Here is a 6,942-nt window from a genome sequence, read left to right on the forward strand (position 1 = left end):
AGCCACTAGGCCTCAAGCCTGAGAATACGTTATGACTGGAGGACATTCTCAACGAGCCCTGAACTGCAAGCCAGATACACAGCATACTGTAGGTTAGGGACTGTGTTCACCTGCAGGATGTGAATGAGGAACCAGGTGCAGGGTACATGGAGTTTGTCAAAGCAAATACATGTGGTATTGAACATCAAACAGGACAAACGCATTACCAACAAGCGTCTGTACGGTGCACTACCAAATGTATCAGAGAAGATAGCAGTCAGGCAAATGAGACCAGCTGGTCACTGCCATCACCACCGGGAACTCCCTGCCAAAAAGCTTGTACAGTGGGAACAAACACAGACATCGATCAAAAGGACGTCCAAATTCTACCTACATGGATGTGCTGAAGAAAGATGCTGGTGAGGCGAGCACAGACGAGCTGGCCAGATGTATGGAGAATCAAAATGACTGGAGACAGGCTCGTCTGAGGACAAAGTAGAGAGACAACTCCATCGTCAGACAGAGTAGCCTACTGTAGCATAAAATAAAAAACGAATGAGCCACTGGACATAAAAACACGTTTTCCAAAGCAAACACATTGGGGGTGTGTCTTGGGATTTAAAGTACAAGACACATTTGACATTCTGTTACACAAGTAGGCTGACATTTACTGTCATATCCTTCTTCAAAGTCTTCTTTTGGCTAATTCCCATCAATGGTCATGACAGCGGATCATCTTGTTTCTATCTGCCTGTGTTCTCTGCATCTTCCTCAGTCACTCCAGTCAGTCATTTCCTTTCTCACCGCTTCTGTAAACCTCCTCTTTGGCCTTCCTCTTCAGCATCCTTCTCCCTCGTTCCTCCTCTGCATGGCCGAACCATCCTAACCATCCTAACCTCGCCTTTGTTTTTTTCCTCAAAACATTTAATTTTGGCTGATCCTGTAATGTAGTCGTTTCGGTAATCATTCATGCTCTTGTTCTCAAGAGCTGTCTTTATGAGGTGAGCACACACTCAAATGGTCCATGGCCATGTATTTTAAGTGCAAATCATTTGTCTTTGTGTGTGTGTGTGTGTGTGTGTGTGTGTGTGTGTGTGTGTGTGTGTGTGTGTGTGTGTGTGTGTGTGTGTGTGTGTGTGTGTGTGTGTGTGTGTGTGTGTGTGTGTGTGTGTGTGTGTGTGTGTGTGTGCGTGCGTGCGTGCGTGTGTGTGTACCGTCATATCATATCCATATATATATTAGTTATTCAAGATTTTGATTTTTGTTTGTTTTGGGCTTAAAATAATAGAACTATGTTTATGTGTGGTGGGCACTCACTGACAGCCAGGACAATTAGCATGACCGTTAATGTCCCCCCACTGCCTGTTCCACTCCGGCACCCATTACTGCAGCCTTATTCAGACCATAATCTATTATCAGAAGCCTTTTTATCTTCTATTGGCAAGTACATTTGCACATATCAGGAATTTGTCTCATTTGTCTCATGGTAGGTACATTACAGTATACAGAAGAAACACAATATAAAGACATTACTGTAGAAGCTATATACTATATTATGTAATACCCAATGTTAACTATGACTGTAGAGACTGGTATAGCAGTATACAGGGTTCCATAATGCACTTGTGTGAATAAATAAATGATTGCAATTGTATTGAGTTATACTCTCACAGAGGGTAGCAATATGTGTGACCGCCACTGACACATCACACACACACACACACACACACACACACACACACACACACACACACACACACACACACACACACACACACACACACACACACACACACACACACACACACACACACACACACACACACACACAAAGTTGCTTCTGTCAATCATGCCAATATTTAATTGATGTCCTGACACACACACACACACACACACGCAAGCATGCACACGCACACATTTCAGTGTTTTTCTAAGGGAGGCAAGATCGCACTTAGGGTGGCGGCGGCCACTACGGCAAATACGCCTCTGCACCAACCACATAGTAAAATGGAACTAAAAGCTCTAAAAGCTCCCAAACAGATCAGTGTGGTTTGAATGACTGACATTGCCATCCTTAGGGCCTCACTAGTGGGGACTGAAATTGTAAAAAGAGAAGGAACATTTTGCAAATTACAGTAAAAGCTTCCGTTTGAAATACAATAAAGTATCATAATTAAAAAGCTACAAGGTGCTTTTTGCCCTCAGTGTTTCAATACAGGAAAGGCCATGGGATCACCAAAATGTGTAGGGTTCATCCTTAAATCTGCAATCAGATTATGAGATGTCTGAGAGATGTCTGTGTGCAAAGTTGATTTTAGACCTTGATTGTAGTGCCAGAGGAAAGGTCACCGGGTCAATCAATAGATTAGGGCTCATCCTCCGGGGAGCTTGAATGCATTCAGCAAGTTTCATGACGATCCCTCTCATTAGATCTTGAGATATTTTGTTTGCAAGTGGAAATCTTTGCCTCCAGGTGGCGCTAGAGTGAAGGCCATGGAATCACTAAAATCACTATGGTTCATCATCCAGGGAGAATGGTGGTACACTGCAAAGTCCATAGCAATCCAGCCAGTAGTTTTTGAGCTACTTGTATTATTTGGGACCAAAGTGTTGTATGGACAGCTCTCTATAGGGTTTCGTCGCTAAAACTTGAAGAGGATTTCAGCAACTGCAGTTGAACAGTGGTTTGTTGTGCTTTGTCAGGTTTGATATTGAACGTAATGTGATTAGCTGTCTCTCCACCACTCGAGCAACACAATTACATAAAAGTTGTGAAAGTGCTGAGCACTTTATGAATCCACCCAGTAAGTCGACTATTCATTGTCAACAGTACAGCTCCAGGCTGTACATTGGTAGAGCCTTGACTCTCAGTCTCAGCACTGCTTGTTCACATTTACAACATTGTTCATGTTTACATGATACATGATGTTTACATAACAGTGGCAGGGTTACAGATCAAAGCTCTGTGATTGGTCACAGGACCAACATGCATTTTTAAAGCGAGCGGTATGCAGGACCACTGTACATAATTTACTGAATGATCAAGGACACACAAACACAGCATTCAGGTACTGTCTGTTTTCTCCTCACTTTAGCTTTTCTTTTTCTCTGCTGAACTCCCGATAGGACTAATGAAACATTTAGAACCTTCTTTCTTTCTTTCTTTCTTTCTTTCCCCCTCCTCCTCCTACACTTCCTCTCTTACACCCCTTTATTTCTCTACATTCTTTGTCCATCTGTCATCTGCCCCTCTCTTTGTCATCTCTGCACCACTTATCTATTAATACCCTCCTTGTTCATCCATCTTCTTGTAACGTCACATACTCTCTGACTGGGGGACAGTGGCTCATTATGCATAAAAGGATCATAGAATAGGACTGCTGATCTGAGACAGACTTTTTTGCTTTCATTTGCTAAAACCTGTCAAACCTGAATTTATCAAATACAATCAAAATCAAATTCAAAATCAAATGGAGTTAATCAGAAGCAACAGCATCATGTACATAACATGAAACCTGGTCTTGTGCTCATTACATACAGTAGCACACATTAAGGGCTTGATATACTTTGTTGCGCACGGTGTCACATACCAAAAATAACAGATCTACTGTAGAAGCTCACAAGCTGTCTCAGCGTGACACTGAGAGATTATAAATCCACCTTTACATTGAGACTCAGCACACCACATACAGTACAGAACACTTAGGATTTCATGATTACTTAAAGACGGGGTGCCGTGATTTTCAGTGATCCCTCCCCCCCCCCCCCCCCCTAAAACATAATCATCAGGTATTATGGTTATACTAGGAGGAAGATTTTTTTCAAAAAAGTGTACAGAAATTGTTAAAATTATGTTTTTATGTGGACACGCCTCCAGTTCATTAAGTATACCTGGTTCTCACCTTAGCACCTCCTCCACCACCTTAGCGCCACCCACCTGTCCTAGTCCCTCCTCCTCCTCATGCCCACACCTGTTGTGTTATGATAATGAGGGGGAGGGTATGTTTTTACTATGTCACTAAAGCGATGTTTCTCTATTGGCACGTTTGACCCTCAAGGTTTCAGCCTCCAGGTAGAAACTCAAAATAGTCAGAGAAGACATAAAATACCGTAAAAACACCACAAGGGGGCTTAATGAAGTTCTATCAACCTCATAGACACATGAAAAACAGAAAAAGTGCAAAACCATGGCACCACCTCTTTAAGTCTTTCAGCATCAGTGTGTGTGTGTGTGTGTGTATTTGTGTGTGTGTGTGTGTGTGTGTGTGTGTGCGTGCGTGCGTGCGTGCGTGCGTGTGTGTGTGTGTGTGTGCGTGTGCGCGCGTGCGTGTGTGCATGTGTGTGACTAATGCCCTGGAGACCACCTGTGGTATCGCTGCTGTTCTTGTCTTCTATTCCTTGAGGTAGCAATTAAACTCGACTCTCACACCAAAGCACCTTGGTGTGAGAGTTGCAGACCTTCCATCCCGTACGCATTTTGCGTAGCAGCCAGGTACAGTATGCCTTTTTGACATACGCTGATGTGATTTATCACTCCAAAGCAGTGGTTCCCAAACGGTGTGTCGAGGCACCCTGGTGTCAAGTACAGGTTTGCCTTTAGATTTTGTGACAAAATCCGATTATTATTGCCATTTACAACTACAGTATACAAAAAGTTATGAATCGTTTTTTTAATTTCCAAATTTGACAAAATAGCAAAAATAGCAGATCTACAAGCTAAGTGCGTTGTGAGCTTGTAGATTGGCTATTTCCGCTATGAACATAGGTGTGCCTTGAGATTTTATTCTTATTGATTGGTTGAAAACCACTGCTCTAAAGTGAAGTTTGCTTTGCCCTTCATTCAAATCTATACAATAATGTATAAAAACACTTGTGTTACCGTATGGCACACATGGTTCATATGATCAGATGTTTGAGCCAGTTACTGTGCTCAATCCCAAACACCTTTAATATTTCTACTTATCTAATGATATAGTCTGGGTGTGAATTTATCCAGAGATATTAGAGTAACGTACATGAATATTTTGATCAAACACACAAGACCAGTACTGCTCCCTGATTTCTCAACACATTGTAAAATCAGTCAATACATCCATGCATTTCCGAAGGTTGTATTTTGCACTGAAAATCTAAACAGAACATTATTAAAAATAGAATATACCCATAGTACATAAACACAGCAACAACATTTGTGGCAACAAAAAACAAGGAATGAATGACTTTATCCAAATCCTTGCTGGATCATAAATGCAGTAGGCCACGTGGGCTCCTTGTCTCTATCACTTCCTCTTCCTTACTGGAGCACTTTTTGTTGAACACAGATCACACACCTGTAGCCTTTATAACACCTTACTAGTGAGTACCACTGAGCACTTAAAGGGATATTTCACTTTCAAAAAAACTTTTGGTCATTTTATCATCTACTCAGGTCTTTGTGAACCCCCAGACAGTTTTTAAGTTGCTTGATTAATTATTTAGATATTTGATATTCATTTTATCAGACACGCCCCCTTCCTATACAAACCCATTGTAACTTCAAACTCCATTTTAACCATGTTAGATTCATCAAAAACACCCGTCCTTGGTTCTGGTGACTCACCCTGCCCTCCTAATGCGTGAGGGGGCCGTGTTTTTCCGATTACTTTTTAGCCGCCAGCTGAAAGCGCGGCTCTGTATTCACTCTGACTCTGACCCGACAGATTTCCGACATGTATTCAACACTTTTTTTGCGTGATTGGCTGTCGTTTAAGCCAATGGGCGCCCTCGTCCTCCCAAGCTATGGGACTAGACACGCCTCTCTCAGTGGATTCGTCTGATAGCTAATAGTTAGCTTGTATGCTTGTATGATGTTACTAACTGTTTTTAGCCAAACGCGGTAATGTCCACTCTCCATTAGTTCTCGACGCAAGTAGGGATGGAGCTCGAAAACCGGGTACATTATATACCCGGGCATGAATTTATCGAGACCCGGGTATCGATAAGCTTTAGGCTTGTCGAGCCTGTTATCGAGTGCAGCGGCCCCTGACGTCATGTCTAAACTATCAAAACAAGAGGCGATCAAGAAATAAATCTAATCACTCACGCTGGCACAAACATGTTGGTCTAAAAGTGTATTGATAGCTGCAAGTTGTGCCAAACAGCGCTGCCCGGGTTAACGGGAGGCATGCGTTAATCCGACAGACCTTTTCTCCGACTATGTGGCATCCGCGTGCGGTTAGGGTTAGGGTGCGGGTTTGGTTCGGGTTTACTGTTTAATGTCGGAGCACTGCGCTGTCGGAGGAATGCGCTGTCGGACTAACGTATTGCACCCGGGTTAACAAGGAAGAGGAATTTTATTGGCTCACTACATCACTATTTTAAGGGGGCTGTAAGCGTCCATTTGGTTCCATTTGTACACTCGGGTGGTTGCGTCGTTGTTGTGTTTACATGTGCGGTGCAGCGGTGAAACTGCACCGAACGAGTGAAACGCTCAAAAGTTTCACTCGTCCTCTTCTACCCAAGGTAGCAAGTCTCCGTTGACAATTTTAATTATCCAATTGATAATAATCCGTTTGGGATCTCCCTGTGAATGAATAACTAGTGTTGCTGAGCGTGTCCGTCCCTCAGTCTATCGTTGCCGAAAATGGCAGATCTACAAGCTCACAACGTGGTGCGAACAGACGCAGTGTGAGCTTGGAGATCGGCTATGTTTGGTGCGTGACACCGTCGTACGATGAAGTATAAATTGCGCTTTTAAAGTGACAGTACACAAATTAACCGTTTCTTCAATATTATTTTCCAAAAGTAAAAAGGTCACTTGCCTTCTGTCTGTTACTCTGTAAAGTACTGTATTTGAAGGCCCTAGTAAAATGTAGTGCGAGTGATATATTTTGGTTAAAACAAAGAAAAAATAAATATGCATTTTTTGTTATAAAGAGTTGAAGAGACATGGAGATTTTATAGTAATTATTACAGTACTATTCA

The 6,942-nt window shown here is 42.4% G+C and overlaps 1 protein-coding gene across 2 annotated transcripts in view; it reads left to right on the plus strand.

Moving 5' to 3' along the window:
- nrn1la (neuritin 1-like a) overlaps positions 1–6,942 on the plus strand; it is a 62,156-nt gene that overhangs the window by 45,003 nt on the left and 10,211 nt on the right. The gene's annotated exons all lie outside the window — the stretch shown is intronic.

The sequence above is a fragment of the Gymnoscopelus microlampas genome (genome assembly GCF_963454915.1).
Source record: "Gymnoscopelus microlampas genome assembly, chromosome: 6".
Taxonomy (NCBI): Eukaryota; Metazoa; Chordata; class Actinopteri; order Myctophiformes; family Myctophidae; genus Gymnoscopelus; species Gymnoscopelus microlampas.